The sequence below is a fragment of the Bombus affinis genome, chromosome 15 (genome assembly GCF_024516045.1).
Source record: "Bombus affinis isolate iyBomAffi1 chromosome 15, iyBomAffi1.2, whole genome shotgun sequence".
Lineage (NCBI taxonomy): Eukaryota > Metazoa > Arthropoda > Insecta > Hymenoptera > Apidae > Bombus > Bombus affinis.
Window position 1 is genome coordinate 5,409,451 of NC_066358.1, and position 17,019 is coordinate 5,426,469.

General features: G+C 39.7%; 2 protein-coding genes across 4 annotated transcripts in view; both read right to left on the reverse strand.

Annotated features, from left to right (window-relative positions):
- The window catches only part of LOC126925042 (aryl hydrocarbon receptor protein 1), a 159,929-nt gene that overhangs the window by 133,558 nt on the left and 9,352 nt on the right, over positions 1-17,019 (reverse strand). The window lies entirely within an intron of this gene.
- LOC126925044 (venom dipeptidyl peptidase 4) overlaps positions 1-17,019 on the reverse strand; it is a 512,928-nt gene that overhangs the window by 123,707 nt on the left and 372,202 nt on the right. The window lies entirely within an intron of this gene.

The following is a 17,019-nucleotide window of genomic DNA, read 5'->3' on the forward strand; positions in this document are numbered from 1 at the left end:
ACTACAATAACAAGTAGTAAAGTGAGTAATTCAGCGAATAAGAGAAACTACTCATCAATGAAGATTCTTATCAACCGACCATAAATCACAGTGTTGCCTAATTCTAAAGCTCCGATTCTAAACAGCAAAGCAGCCCAACAATCGAATAAGATTTCCATTTAGCCTCGTTATTCCTTTCACATGAATGAATTTCACCAAACAAAAATCCAATTAGTCACCGCAATTAATTCCTAACGCAACTCATTTCACGGTTGAAAATCGTGCTGGAAACCAGCGAACTATAAAAAGCGAAGCAATCGAATCAGTGTGTTCGCGTCATCGAGCATCGTGATACGGTACCATCGTTCTCGAGGGCCGCGTGTTTCGCTAATTACCCAAACAATCAGCGAAATTCCGATGCGGCGCTAATAGTCGCAAGACAAATCGGCAAGCGTCACGAAACGATTCCTCACGATTGTCCAGCGCTCTGCTTCTCCCCCCTTTGTGTGTGCTTCGTCACGAAAAATCGCGGTCTCGTTTGGTGGCAAAACGGCCAAAAAATCCTCTCACGTGCCGTTAATGGCGGCCTGGATGAGAAAAACGAAGCGAATTTTCCACGGAAGCGGGCGAATTTTGGTGGCAAAAACGGGCGGCGCGTGCTGACGCGGCCGGAAATAAATTCGCCGCCAAGTTCATTTCCATATCTTCGTGGAATAAATATTTCTGTTTGGCTAGAATCGTTGGAGAGAAAAACCGGGCGAGTTTTACGGCCGTCAGAAAATTATGAAAATTTTTGCCGCTGCTCTATGACGAATTCCTTGCAATTATCGGGTCGGGCGTGTCTTGCGTGTTGCTTAAAACTGAATAGATACGATTAAAGACAGAAGTATTCAGTAGGGGATACAAGAAGGTAAACAAGAAGAGAATTCTTTCGGTAGAAATAAAATGAGAAATATTTCCAATATTAAAAATATTCAAGTATAAGTCAACGAAATCTGTTTCTACGTTTTCTCGGTCTTTTTCGTTATTCGATAATATAGAAACTGTTCCTCTTTTTGTTTCTACAACAGGCCAAACTATACGAATACTTTTGTGTCCCCCTGTATTTTAATAATCATTAAATCGTAACTCGCCGAAATTATATGAGGATATGTATTAAAAATGATCTTTCAATACGACTCTTTAAATTCGCTGATGTCAAATATCACGCGGGTACTCGCAATGTTTTTAAAAAAAACGAGAAAATCAAAATGCGTGTCGTGTTAGTAGATTAATCTCGCTGACTGTCAAGAAAAAGCGCGATACTATGGCAACTCGTTCTCCTTGTTGAACGGGTTTGTGCAAATTCTACGATTATCTCTATCTTAATTTGATATTTCAATTCCGTTGGAATTTATCTCCATCTGGTGAAATATAATATCGTTATCTTAAATAAATATTTATATATTTCTCGAGTGCGGTGTACGTAAATCATCGAATTCGAATAGAGAGATTGAACGTTATCGACAGAGGGAAAAACTTAATGTATAAATCAACCGTGTACTCGCGCAGTATGTTGAAACATGTAAATATTAACACTAAACGTGACAGTTGTAAAATAACTAAATAAGCTTACCCGACTTACCGACAAGAATTCTATGCGAGGAAATTTGTGACCACTTACCTGCAACAAAAAATCCGACATTTACATAACGGAACTGAATTATAAGTTCTTTTTTTTCCTTTTTAATGTTATCTACATCTAATTAAAACGTAACACTTCTGTATTCATAAATGACTCCTTAACATGATTCTTTAGTTACTTAATAATGGAATTTGCTGAATTGAAATATATTGCACAACTAAATACAGCATACGCGAATGAATATAATTAACCTTTTCCTGTTCACAACTCAGATTCGTTCACCACTATACATTCTGCCTCCTTGTTGTTAGGGTAATATGTTAAAACAAGGCACCTTCGGTTCATCAAAAAATAACGGAGATAAGTTAGAGCCGCGGAAAAATTCCACGATAAAAATTATCTAATATAAAAGGTAGCAACATCATACATAAAAATACTAATCTCGTCCACCGCTATATATTTCCTATCATCTCGTTATTAAGATGATTCGTTGAAACAAGCACTCTCGTCGGTCGATCGAAAGGTAACAGAGATAAATTACAGGCACAAAGAGAAAAAGTTATCACGATGTCACAATCTGTGTACTCTCGCATCTCGTTCGATATGTATAATACCAATTCCGTGAAAATTCGACGCCTCTGCGTGTGTGCACGCGCGTTTCTCGGCCGCGGCCTCTAAGAAAAGGCATGTGGCAGGTGGCCGCACGATAGTTTGCATATTCATCGGTTTCTCGCTTATCGGTCCCATATTATCACGGCGTGCTTAATTGACTTCAGATTCCCTCATTAGCGCTAATGGGTTAATTCCAAAACTGTTCCACCGTAAGGCGCCAACAAACCGCGGACAAGAGCGCGCTCGCGCCCGCGTCCACAAAATGCAACGTGAGAATCGTTTTTGCCAACTCGACTCACGGCTCACTGCCCGATAAGTTCAAGGAAATTAAATTCGATTATTAAGAGTTATATTGCGACAGATTGTAGAAAGACTCGAATACATTTTTATTCACATTCGTGGAATTCTTTAGCCGACCTTTAATTTGTATCTTCTAGTTGGACTTTTTCATTGAGAAATTGGCGCAATTTTTATTCCGCTTCCAGCAATATTTTTTCAGCTTTTATTTGCTTCTTCTTGGATCTCTTGGTTGGAAAATTTGCATAAGGGTTATTATTTCTTTGAATATTTATATTATACGTTTGCTTAAACGTCGAAAGATTTACGTAATTAACGTTATTTCGTTCAAGCGCGATATTTCATGGCTGACTTTTATTTTTGTTTTTTTTTTTTTTTGTTTTTTTTTTCTTCCAAACGAAGAGATATATGACGAGGTGCGTTTAATAAGAAAGCAAGAGTAAAGAAATCGCGGGGGAGGACATAAGTAATCTTAACGCAATTTTTCAAAACCGAATCAGCCGCGAGGAAGACGAATAAAAGGAACGATGCAACAAACAATGGTAACGGTTCGCATGTTTCGTGACAATGTGTCATAAGAGGACTGCAAACATACGTAACCACGTATAGCAGCTCCAGTGATACAACGACGTGTAATAATTGTGTATAATATAAAGAGCACAGAATCGTGTAACAACGTGCGCAATGCAGCATATCGATTTAATGAAAAGCACCGTCGTATCGAACGCATAAAGCATAAGTGTCGTTGCACCAAACGTCCGGCCACATTCCAGCAGAATTTATTACAAAAATAACATTTAACCAACGATCTTAATCTTTTACAGCCAACTTAATTACGTGTAATCAACATACACTTTATTCTCTAAAAACATTTGCAATTTCGTTTCTATTCTCTATTAAATTTAATCAAGTGCCTACGATAAGTAACATTTTTATTTGCATTTAACGTCACTTGAAATGCACGTTTTTAAAGCCCGGAAACATTCTTTTGTTCGAATTTTCCATTTCGCCTCTATTCTCTGTCAATTTAATCAAATACGACAAAAGACTTCTTTATGCAATTTTATTTAAAAATACATACACGTTTGATGCAATCGAAAGAAAATTTTTTATGCAACTAATCAGACAATTTAGTGACTTCCAAGGTTCCACGAAATCAAGGTTTATTAGACACAGAAAAGTTTGTCCAGAAAACATAGAAGAGAAAATATGTCGTGAGGAAACACAGTGATCAATTCTTTACACTTTGCTGACTATAGACACCTTTCGGTGCATGTCGTGTCTATTTTCCACCGACAAGCTGCTGCAATAACAATAATCGATAGCGAACTGACGCTGAACAATCACGTCGCGATACAACTGCAATTCCCTCTTGAACTGCAGTAGGGGGAGATACGAAAGGCTGGAAAGTTTGCGACTATATCGCGATTAGAGCACACCAGTGACAGACTTTCGCCGTCCCACGCGTCTCTGGACTTCGTAATCGAGGATGTAATTTAAACTACTTACGTCCAGACTGGACAATTTGTCGGTAAGTCGGACATTCTCTGACCACTCGTTGGAAAATCATCGGGCATTTAATAGAATCACTGTCCTTCCCTCATCTTAGACATGACTAGTCTTCAATTTTTATTGTCCAACAAGAAAATCAACGTAACATTTAAGAAAATCTTGTCCTTTACAGAATTTTCTGCAAATATTTCTCAACGATCTTCCTAGTTTCCTTTATCCATTTCCGTATCCCTTTTTTTATAAAATTTTCATAAAGATCCAATAGGAGTGACACTATATAGAAATAGCTTCGATCACTGTGTCTAAATTAGCAAAGCTAGTAAACTCGTTAAAATATAATTAGCAAAAGAAAGAAGATTCACAGGATACTATAAAATAGAGCTAGCAGAAAGAGATTGAGGCAAAAATGGAACATCGCAAAGTAGAACATCGTTCAACAAATTTCCACCGTTTACTAACCAAAAACAAGGTAATAACGAAAAGTAAAAGGGAAGGGGTTAAGCGTTAGGAGAATGAGAGGGAGAAGCTTAGAAGAGAAGGGAACGATAGAAAGGAGAGAAAAGGCCAACTGTAACTTAACTCGACGCCCCGATATCCGATCCTCCCTATAAAAATGCACACGCCACTCACGTCTATGTAAACAAACGGACATCGAATGGTCGAGTGACTCTCTTTTTCCGGTTAGCTACACCTATTAGCTGGTATGTAGATCGTATAGCAGTCATTGCAGTTCCTGCAACAGGCCAGCCCAGGTAAAGGTACTCCTCCGATTCGCGAAACGCGACTCTTTCTCGCGCTGGAACTCGAGTCGTTCGGTGAACCTAAACTGGAGTTCTCTTCTACCAAAGCCCGTTGCATTTTATGTTACACCTGCTACGCGTTTTATCCGGCCATCCTCGCCGCTTGCTTTTTAATAGCTATCCATTTGCTTCGGTTTGCTCTTCAATGGCAGATACTACATGTCCGAACGATGACGTCGTTATCTGAGATGTTTGACGAAGATAACGGGGTGGATGTACTTAAGCTTTTATCGAGGAACAGATAATTGGAAATTGATCGTTATATCGAATGAAGTTTTATAACAGGATCGGAGAGAATGTCCTGAGGAAATTGATTAAGATTTGTCTTATGAAAAATCGAACACGATCGTGTCTAGTGGACTGTGTCCAGGCATTGAAATCTCCAACGTGAAGCAGCGCGCTCGAATCTATGAATAAACAGAAGTTAAACCGATCAACTTCGTTTCTTTTATTAATTCCATAATTCGGATACAAAATTAATAGATTGTAGATATATATGCAAATTAATCTTTTGGAGATAAAATTAGGAAGCTAGAAGCTAGATAGGAAATTATTTTACTTACAAAATACTACTACAGAGAGTACTATATTTTGAAAAATGTGTATATTTTTGCCTATTATGTGTGCACTGTGCACTACCAACCAAAAAATTTAGGATCAGTTCTTCGATGATGAGTAATCTATTCATCTGCTAATGCGAATGTTATGGCATTACGATTAAACTAAAGATTTCTCGAGAATCGTAGGAGCAACGTAAGAAAGTAGATGGAAAGCATAGAGATTGGAGCGAAAAGAAAAAAACTGACGGAAAAATCTCTAAAATGGCGACACCGGATCGGTCGCGTAACTGTTGCGTACACCGCTGCGCGACTATCATGTTGCAACCGCGTCTACCGATTATTCTTAAAAGCGGCCGATTTTTCAAACGATCGACTACCAGATGACAAAAACAATTGGAATAAACGCGAATGGAAGAAAATACGTACGAATTTTCCTTGTCCATTCACGCCTATTTCTTTATCGCTTTTCTTCTTATCATTTAGGGCGGCGTTTCTCCGTAAAGTACAGTTATTTAAAATTTCATAGACTTATTACCTATCTGCGAGAAACTTATAATCGTAAAACTACCAAAAAAATTAACAAAAATGGACATGTTACGTTCTTCTTTTGTGCTTGTCATATTGAAAAACGTGTCCGTACAAAGTGTCTTATACAAATTACTGTACAAGTTCGATTATTCTGTACAAACTCGAAGGTTAAATTTCAAGCTGTCGAATCTTAGCTAATTCCATTTAATTCATCTACGTTCAAAAATTACGATCGATACCGATAACGCTGTCGCTGATAAATTTCACAGCGTCGCATTGAACAATTGCGCAAAGACACGGGTTTGGAAGCCGAGGCCTCAACACACGCGAAATAAATCGATTTGTTAATCGTTCGCGAGTTGCTGTGTGCGTAATGCCAGCGAATTAATTACGCTGACAACATTGATCGCGCGACCGGCCCGCGCGTGGGTGTTGCCTCGTTCAGAAACGCATTCGTCAGCCCGGGCAGCCCGGCTGATAAATTGATTTCATTCTCTCTGCGAATCGATGTCGATCTTAATACCCTTCCACGAAAGTCCATCGAACTGACAAAGGAACCTGCTTATTCACACACATAAACAGATACGTATTTTCCATTCCATCTCAAGCAACTGTAATAAATACGGCAGTCAACAGATCTTCGAAATAATATATGCTGATCCTTATTGGACAATTGAGAAAATATGTCTTTGTTCTTAAATACATATTAAGACAACTGGTAATGTCATAAAATATACGATAATTGATGCAGATTATTTGAGAAACGATAGGTGGTCAGGAAGAATTTTTGGAAGAATTTTTAGTAGGAAAAGAAATTTGTAAAATTTCTTTCAAAGTGTTAGAAAGAATAACAGGCAATTTTATACATTACGTATTTTACTTTAATATATTAATCATTCCTTCGTGATTTCATTGTTTCATCTCATTTCCCATAAGCATACTATCGCCAACAAACAGAGGTACAACAATTTCTACAATCAACCAATCATCGCATCAATCGGTTTCCTTTGATCGATTATAACATCTTCGTACGTATTGTAATTACGTTGTTCATGCATCAATTATATACCAATAACTCGTGTAGCGTAATCAATTATTACTTTCGTTTGATCCGGCACGTTAATTTACTCGCATTACCCTGCGTTATTTACCCATGCTATTCAATTTATTCTCATTACCGTTATTTTGTTAAGTATCGATCAGGGATCCACGGATCCTGTTCGTATCGCGTCGCGATCGCGTACGTGAGCCCGGGAGCGCGTTTTTTCTTCCGTCTGTAATTTTATTAAATAAATCAAGTCGCTGGGTGACGGCGGCGGCTGCCGGAAACGAGCTCGCTCTTGTCCCACCTGCCAGCCGACAGCGCGCCTGAAATTATGCTAATTAATACGGATCGACCGGCAAAAACGCGGCACCTCGCCCTCGAAAATTTATACGAACGTTACGGCACATAATATTGTCCCGCGAGGCCGCTCCGTACGATTACACGATATCGAAAACATCAAGTGGGCGTTTACACTGTTAGAAGAATTCCGAAATTACGGGCGCAGCGGGCGCGCGGCGCGTTTTTCAAGCCGCGAACGATGCTTCTACGGCACGCGAGGGAAAACGATATGACGATCACGTACTTGATCTTTTGTGGGGACAGGAAGTCTCTTTGCGTGAATTTGTCGACGATCTTGTCGCATAAACTGCGTTTACATTAAGTAATTTTTGCTTCATCGACTGACAATCAGTCGACCCACTTCAGCGATTTAAGTTCAAGTTTTTAAACAGAGCTTGTCCACGCGTTTATCTTTGGTTAAATGACACGGACATTCTCCAACGATTAAGCTAACCTGGTCGCAAAAACGTCTAAATTAACATATTCGAATCTGATTACTCAAAACACACATATACCGTATAAGAATTTAGAATTTAGTATGGTCGCTCTGAATAACGTACCAAGTGTGTGTATGTATGAATTTGCGAATTAAATCGACTCGATTGATTGACCAAAAATTGTTCAACCTACTTAATCGCACACAGCCAGTACAATGCACATAAAAGTTTACTCAAGGACCTTTCCCTTGCTACTGCTCATTCTTTTCCCTTCTACCTTGCAGCCAATCCGTTTCTTTCTCTTCTCAGTATCCTCGGAGCCTCCTTAAAAATTCTGTCAGTGAATCGTTCTGAGATTCTCAACGGATGCAATTCTTGTGCAAATCTCGAATCTCTCCCACGAAGCCTCGGCTGACCGATCGGCCGACATTCAATTCCGCAGGCTCGCGACACACCTACGGTAATATCGTAATAATCGGTATCGCGGCTCGAAACGGTTAAAATAAACGCCGCTAACACGCCGATCTGGCCCCGGTCGAGCACACCATAAGAGAAAATCACTCCGAGTTCTTCACCTGTTAGGTACTTGCTACCGATTTCGCGCTACGTGCACGGCTCCGCTGGCTAGCATCTTGATACCCCGACGTTGTGATCGCGAGCGTGTTATTACCCCGCCTAGTGGCTAGCTCCGAAGATTACACGTCTACACAGTCGGCGCTGGGGCTACGGGCCGATCTCTCTTCCCTCTCCCCCTCCAGGTCTGCCTTCGAATTTGTAACAGCGATATGCACCGCAGAAATTTACATATCACCAGGAGACAAGTCTGCGCGGGAGAGAAGACTTCATTTTTACCCTTGATCACCGGCTTTTCGAACGTGGAACGCACGTTTCGCCCATCTCCGGATACACATTTGGACCTAAGGGTCTCCGGTGTGTCCGACCAACAAATTGGCGTATCGGATAAAAGCTGGCCATCAAACCGACGATGCAGACTGCGGCTAATGTTACTTTTGATGTTCCGAGTTGTTTTGTTGCTGGCTATCGATGGCTGAATATCGATGGTATATCCGCGTAGCCTTTTTGTAGATATTTTCAAACAATCGTCGAATATCGAAAACGGTGGAAATGACAGTTTTGTAATCGGTTTTGTCTACTCGCAACTTTTCAAAAGTACCAGACTACCCTTTATTCGATACCATAATAACACAGTTCCCAAGTTTTCTCTGAAATCATCTTTAAAATATACGAATTACCACTTTTTCGTCAAAACCTTGTCAATTTGATTGCCTTGACAAAAACGCACGAAGGTTGTTATTTCGCCTGTTCGACAGACTGTTACAATTTTCTTATGAAAATAACCGAACCGGGCGCCATTAGCCGCTACAACTTGTTGTTTCGCCTATAATACGTATCGGAAACAGCTCGTTTCGCAGATCCTTGTTTTTGCAACTGTAACGAACTAATAGGGGGAAACGAGTTCGATTGTTATTCGGCGTTTATTACGCTGCTGTAATTACAAAATCGCAACATGGGCCGGTATTCAAGTACGTGTAAATCGGCCTTTAAGCAGGCAATACCAGAGTGGCGGCGGCGGCGTATCGGTACCATTAGCATAGAAATGATACGTTGATCGACGCGTTCATATTTATTCGAAATTCCGACCGCGACAGAATATTGGTATTTACCGCGAATTCGGCCCCGCTGAACCGGCAATTTCACGCCAATCTGTAGCGCGTCGCCTTTTCATTAATTAATTCCTACCGTGCACGAGGATTCCATCTTCCCTACGGCGACCGAATGTTTATCGTAAAACGCTTTAATACACTGTCATCTCGATCTTAACATTTAATTCCTCGGCGATCGGTACCAACTAACTACGTCACGCGATCCTTCTGACAAGACGATCGTATTTTTTCGTACGAGCCGCCAGCTCGTTGCCCGATGCTGCCTCTTTAAAAAGTCACGTTACGCCGTAATTGGTAATTTCCATGGATTTTTTATGCGCAACTTAGTAGGTCCTTTGGGTTCTTCCAATTAACGAGCAAACTTACAATCGTATAAAAATATCACGACAAAGGTAACGCGGAATCTTCGTGATTGAAAATAACAAGAATAAATAATTTTAACTGTTTAAATATGACTGTCGTTAATAGAGTGGGAAACGAACATTTCGTGGAACATGGGCGATATTAATAGTGGAAAGCTTGGGACGAAGAATCGCTTATTAATCACTTCATTTGGAAATGATACAGAGAGAAAAATCTCGACTCTTTTATGACCGAGCTTTCCAACGTAGCAAAATAAATAAAATATTATCTTCTATCGTCTGTTCTATGATTACTTTACTATACGCACCTATAATTATTGATTTGCGATTTTTTCTGTGCATTTTACAAAGTAAAATACGAAAGTACGTAGAAACTGAAAATTAGTCTCGCTTCTTCACGTGCGTTGTACCGATAATGATATTGTATTTAATTTAGCAATTTCATTACATGTTCCGAGAGAATGATTTGGAAAAATGTAGTCGTAAATTGCAGGCTTTGCGTAAATTTCTTTCAAAGGAAGAAGAGAGTATCTAACGATACGTAAGGCGTGCATCGATAGAAAAATGGAGAATAGCAGTTTTGTGGTAGAAAACTTGAAACGTTGCTGGAGTTCGCAATTTCGCAATCTCGCAATCTCGCGATCCCGCAATTCTCGCGGGCCGCGCATCAACCTGGTGGAAAGTCGAACGCAACCGCGTATACACAGGGCGAAGATGATGAAGCCAGAAAGGCATCGACTACCCTGTGTTTATACGGCGCGGTGGTCCGCCCCGCGAGCATTAGCTCTATCTTTGCACCGCCCAATTTCGCGTTCCTTGAATGCAAATTCTACCGAAACGAGCGGATAGCGAAATGAAGGGGATGCAGCGACGACGATGACGGCCTGACCGACTTGTCGAGGACCGGCAGCCGCTTTGCCTCGCCAAGGTCTGATAGGTCGTAGAAAAACTACGATAAAAACTTTCTGAAGCTATGAGATGAGCTATGAGATGGGCCGTGAGATGATGTGCGAGATGAGAAGCCCTTAACTTATTCGTTGTTTTGTGCATCAACAACGATGCGACTGAGAAAATTTAATTTTTCAGCAAAGTGGTTTGAAGTAGAAAATAATTGACCGCTTCGCTATTCATTAACGTATAACAAAATTATGTTTCTTTTGATTTTAAAGGACGATGTCCTTTTTGTTTTGACATGATGATGCTCGATATCGTTTCGTAAAATATCGGTTATGTGCATTTTTATTATTATGAACGGTAGTAAAGTAATTTTTCTAAACTGGCACGTGCTTCTTACAAGTTAAATAGTATAATTATAATAGGCGGTTAAAACTATCTCCTTTTATTCGTTGTGAAAAATAAATGGCTTATTTTCACAAGATTATTTGTCGTAGTAATGTGACATAAATAATAATAAATTCCAAAATGAATTCTAAAGGTATTTGTGACGATTGTAGTAATTTGTAACATAATTATTCTCTATTTTTGTGGATATTTCGAAACGTATATCGCTATTAGGAACGTGCGAATAGAAACAACTTAAAACTTGGACGGTTGCCTTCGTTTGGACGTCAACTTTATTTATTCTTTCTTCTTCTCGCTAATAGGTAAATAATTCTCAGGATGAAGTAAAACTGAAAAAAGTTTAGGCTGAAATTTCTTTTGGATCGAAAGGAGAGAATCGAAACGCGTGTCGATTGCGACGATATGGTTTCACCGTGTTCTAAAAACACAGCCACACCTTGGCAGCGGGAAAAGAGGTCAGGATATACCGACCAGCGAACACGAGGCACAATGTGCGAATCGAATGAAGGTCCACGAAGGAAGAGCAACAACGATACTCGAACTAATGATACCGTCGACAAACTAATTACACGAAATAGCGGAACACCGGCCCTCGTATCGCGCTGTTTCGATAATTATTTCGCGTATTCCACGAAATTACATCCTCCCGCTTCCTCGAAACGGTACATGCGTCCTTTCCCTTCCCCCTTTTCCTTATTAATTAAACTTTCAATCCTGAAACCCCCTATTAAAAACAGATGTACAACACGAAGAATACTATTACTATCTATAGATACATATCTAGATGAAAGTAGCATACAGTAGAATTCCATTATTTGAATCCCCCGAGAGATGAACTACATAATTGGAGTTCATGCAATAAGAAATTCATCAATCTTCGCCATTACCTATTACTACATTGCAAATTTTGATGCATTTGTGGGAGAAATAGAAAGATAGGTAAAATATCGGAAGTGTGATATCCCTTATAATTTTTTTTTTACTGAATAAAACAATTCTCTACTCAGGTCTCATTTTTTCTAAATTACATTCACGAAGATATGCATCTGCATAAATAGCCGCACTCTACCTATTATGCGTACCTTTCGTTCACATATAATAACGACTTACGTAGCAATAAGCAAACGAATTAACTAAAAATCCACTGCGATAAAAGCAATCCAGATAAATAAAATTATTCTATTCCGCCATAGTTCTAGAGCTCGATACCTGAACCGAACGTGTCCCTAAGACGTGCACATCCGCTTCCATTCACCCCTAGAACGCTTCCTCCTGTCAGTTCGAAGGAAATCGTCGGACGTTTCATCCCGAAAGCCAGTAATCATGCTAGTCGAACTTCCAAAATTGACCGAACGTATACGCAAACCGACCGATCCTTGTTTTTTTCCACGAAGCTCGATAATTAGCCTCGTTCCTCGGCAATTTAGCCATTTATTCGTTACGCACCGAGAAAGAGAAAGAGAAAGAAAAAAAAGAGAAAAAAGAAGACGATATGGCGTATGACACCGACCGCTGGTGCCTGGTCCTCGAGTAGCAGGTACTTCCGGTGCCAGAAGGCGGCCACCTCATTGTCATTACGTCACCAGAGGCTGTCATTTGGTTTTTCAAGCATCCGTTTTTCTCACCGCGAGGATAGAGGGCTTGATGATCGTAATTACACAGAGACCGCTTCGAAGAAGGACGTTCTTAAACAGATACGCGCGTGCGTGCACGATCTGCTTCGAAAACACGGTCGATTGATCGAGGACCTGAACCGGTGCGTGGACCAAACTGGTTATCAAGGAATATATTCCATCCTTTGATTCGCATTGTACTGGCCGATAATAAAATATGCATGTACCGATATGTGGAGCGGAAAATGGACTATTTTTTTTTTTTTTTTTTAAGAAAGGAGATATTTCTTATTGACAATTTAGCTTCGAGCTGGGCTTAACACGTACTTTGTTTCATTCGATTTTGATCAGTTGGAACGTATGAAACAATTTCTTATATGTGTTGATCTGTGGCGGCACTCGACGACAAATACCGCCACTCGACACTAACTAGCAACGGACACGGTAGCGCAGTTATTAGCGCCTCGCCTTCCCAAAATCTCACAGCCCCTCCGAAACCAAATAGACTAACGAACTGTCCTGTTTTTGCGACCAGGTTTTCAGGACAGAGATAGAAAGAAAAGAACAATATCGTATATAAGCACCGCTCTACAGCGACTTAAATTTAAGTTACAATTGTAAACCTTAAAAAGATAATTCCGACACGCAAAATATTGCATAACTATGTCGTACCGTCACGTATCGGTACTTTTGCCTGAACCACCTCACAACCGAATTCATTGTTTATTATGGAAAACACACATATGTAATACACAAATACTGGTCAATAAACGCTATAAAAAGAAAGTTGTTAGCGCCTTAGGTTACGAACGTTAGGGACCCGGGTTCGATTTAACGGCGCCCGTGATCCGATTTTTCTTCCACGCATCGAAATAGAAGAATAATTAGCAATACCCCAGCAGCAACATCTACAGCTGGCAACTACACTATCACGGACGCATATATCACATCAGATCTTTATGTGAATAGGACGTAGGTACATGAGGCTTAATGACGAGATTGCTCGTTGTTGTGACCGTCGAATATATTTAAAACAATAAATTAATATACAGCCGTAAGCGTGAGTCATTAATACGAAGTATAAATCGCGGAATAAATACTCGTTGATGCTCTTCGCGTAACTCGATAAGATACTCGGAGATACTCTAGATACTGTGATCGCGTCCGTTTATTTATAACTGATCGGGGAAGAGTCGGAAAATTCAAATTCGTCTTCATTCGATGATTGCATGTAGCGGCGACATTGTTTTGCCCGGAGTCTATTTGTTCTTACATTACTCGTAACCTAACGCGTTATGGATGAATTTAGTAAGCGTGGTAATCTTTGATAATAGAGAGAAGTCAGAGGGATTCGAAATAGAAAGAAAATCGAGTTTGTCAACTCGTTAAAACTATACGTGAATTTGTCCACTGCTTGATTCCATTCTTCGTCAGTTAAAATAAATTTTAATATAAAATATAATGTTTCCATCTCGAATATCACTTTCAAAAACTCAGAGAAATACATACTTTTATCTCTAAATTTAATTACTTCTATAATAAAAGGTATACAAAAAGTCATCAACAGTAAAGAAAGTGAAATTACAGAGATTGGCCCTTTTTTAACATATTTTTTACCATAAGTTGTTCGAGTTGCCATGCATGGCTGAGGACGGTATAAATATATCAGTTCATTAAAGTAGATAGGTACAAGAAACAATTAATAGCTTGGTAGAGAGAAGGCGTGCATTCGTTTAAAAAGTGTTTTCCTGCCACGGTTTTGTTGGCAAGATTTAGTAGATCGGCGAGAGGATGGTCGTTTGGAAAACATTCTAGCGCAATTTATGCGCATTTAGTTCAATGATTGATGAACAGTTACGCGAAACCAGTCGTTGCCATATTCGCCGACCCAAATGCCGACTGCTTCGTATTCCGGTGACCATTAAGAAATTCAGGTGGCCATTTTTTCATTGAAAATTCGAAGCAAAATCCATCTGTATAATATATGTATCTTATTTGCGATTTCGCGCGTTCTCCTAACGAATTAACGTAACTCTTTCATTTTTCGACAACTTTATCGTTCACAATCTCAAAGTTAAAATCTTACGTGAGAGAAATATTTTTGTAGATATACTGCGTTTGACCATACAAGACGATAAGAAATTGGACAAGTTGAAGAAGTTGAAAATTTGATTTTAACTTTTATTTTGTATAAAATTGTGTATGAAAAAAATGTACGTGATAATTGTTAAGAAACTGGAAACAGCGTGGTAGATATACTTGTTATAATAAGTAATTAGTAACAGAACAAACCTCTGTTTAAATTCTACTTCTTTAGTTACGCTCATCGAAATATGAAACATCCACATGTGCATGAATATTCACAGCCTAATAATTATGCTTCATTATTCTTAATAGCTTTATTTTACGTTACATACAATACTCGACTAGTAAAGAACATATCTCGGCCGTGAAATTAATTAAAATAACAAATCAAGTCCGAGTAATACAAAAACACAATTCTACTAACATAACAACCACTTTAAACGAATTAAAATTATCAACAACTAAAATGATTACAAAATTACTTGTTTCATTGTTTTATCGTTATCCCTTAGAAACAACTGAGTACAACTGAATGAAAAATGCAACGGTCCGCTACAGTATTTTAAAATAAACTTTAGGATTATTATCTTTGTATTTGGTATTACTTTTGCATCACTCTGTATTAGTTCACCAATCCATAGCGATTGGGAACCAATGGTGAACGAATTTTAAGGATGATCAACGAACGGCTGACAATGGAAAAAAATTCGAATCGATGATCGATCAAACGATTTAACGGCAGGGATTGCCATCGTTATTACCGGACACGGACAAAAATCGGTTAGTGGAGGAGGGTAGAGGACGGGGTGCCGCGCGCGCCAAACAAATCGTGGCTAATAAGAAGTTGATACATGGTGGCGAGCTGGAGGGGGCCAATACATAAAAATAAGATAAATTTTACACTTGGCTGGTGATGAATGGAGGGATGAATTATTGAATAGTTAAACACACAGCGCCGTACCGGACCAGCTCGCCCCGAGCTCAGGCCCAAAGCCGGATCGGTGCATCGTTCGTGGCCAGGGCCGCTTGTTTCGCCACGAAATCTCCGATTCCATCTCGTTCTCCGCCTGTCAACGAACCTTTCGCGTATTTCACTCATTTCTCGCGATGCATTCTCCTCAATAATACTGTTTCCTCCTTTACGATAATTGATTTCACTATTCCATTAGAAAATTTCTAAAAATTACACAGTCGAGGATATTATTTCTTTCTACCAAACGTCTTTTTCAAACTGAAACTTTCCAAATTGGAAATAAAAATTAGACGCTTCGAAGATACCGTGACAAACATTGAAAAATTATAAAATATCCGATACAATTTTTCAGAGAAAAATCGAAACTCGAGAACCTGAATCAAAGATTCGTTGCTTTTACGGGCGAATTATTTTCCGCCGGTCATCCGTACGATCCCCAAATTAGGGCAGTTAACGAGGCTTAATGAGCAATTCCGAGCGGTCGTTGGGGCTTCAATTAATTCCGCGCGCTTTTTTCCGCACGGTCAGAAGACTTTTCGAGCGGACGAAAGAGGAAAGACGAGGCGAGCGATGCCGGAGCGCTCGTCCGTTCCTGCGGCATAAATTCACCTGCACGTTTCACTTCGTTATGGCTCTATTCACAGTGCCGTAACCGCGAGGACGGATATTCCTTGCTGTGCGGCCCATTCACCACTGGCTGGGGTCCCTTTGGGCCCAGCAGCCCTGATCGCGGGTGGAAGATGCACTGCGCGTCCTGCCGATTGTTTAATCGACTCGCCCTCCTCCCCTCGTCCCTCTTTTCGGTATCCTTCATGGAAACTTTGTTTCTACGTGGACCGGACGTTATTTACAATAGACAATCAGGGATTCGAATGGGAACACAAACATTTATTCCTGTTGGAAATGAGCTGCGGGTGAAGCGGAGTTAATTCTTTATAAGAACGCGAGAGAATCGTTTTATGTTCTCGTTATTTTACTATTTTGCTTTTGTTCTTATGTTATTATCTTCCGGTGAGATTGAGGTAAATATCGTTGATAAAATTTGACGACTCGATCGAGTCACGAATTATCGGTATCAATAAATATCGTAATGTTAACGAATTTGGTACAAGTTGAAGAAACAACGGAAGTTTACGAATCTCGCATCAAGTTGCTTGCAATTTTCGATAATCTTTCCAAAGTATGAGTTATCCGATTGTAATATTTGAATGAAAATTGGAAAATCAGGAAATCTATGACTTGCAGTTTGTAACTTGTCAATTTACT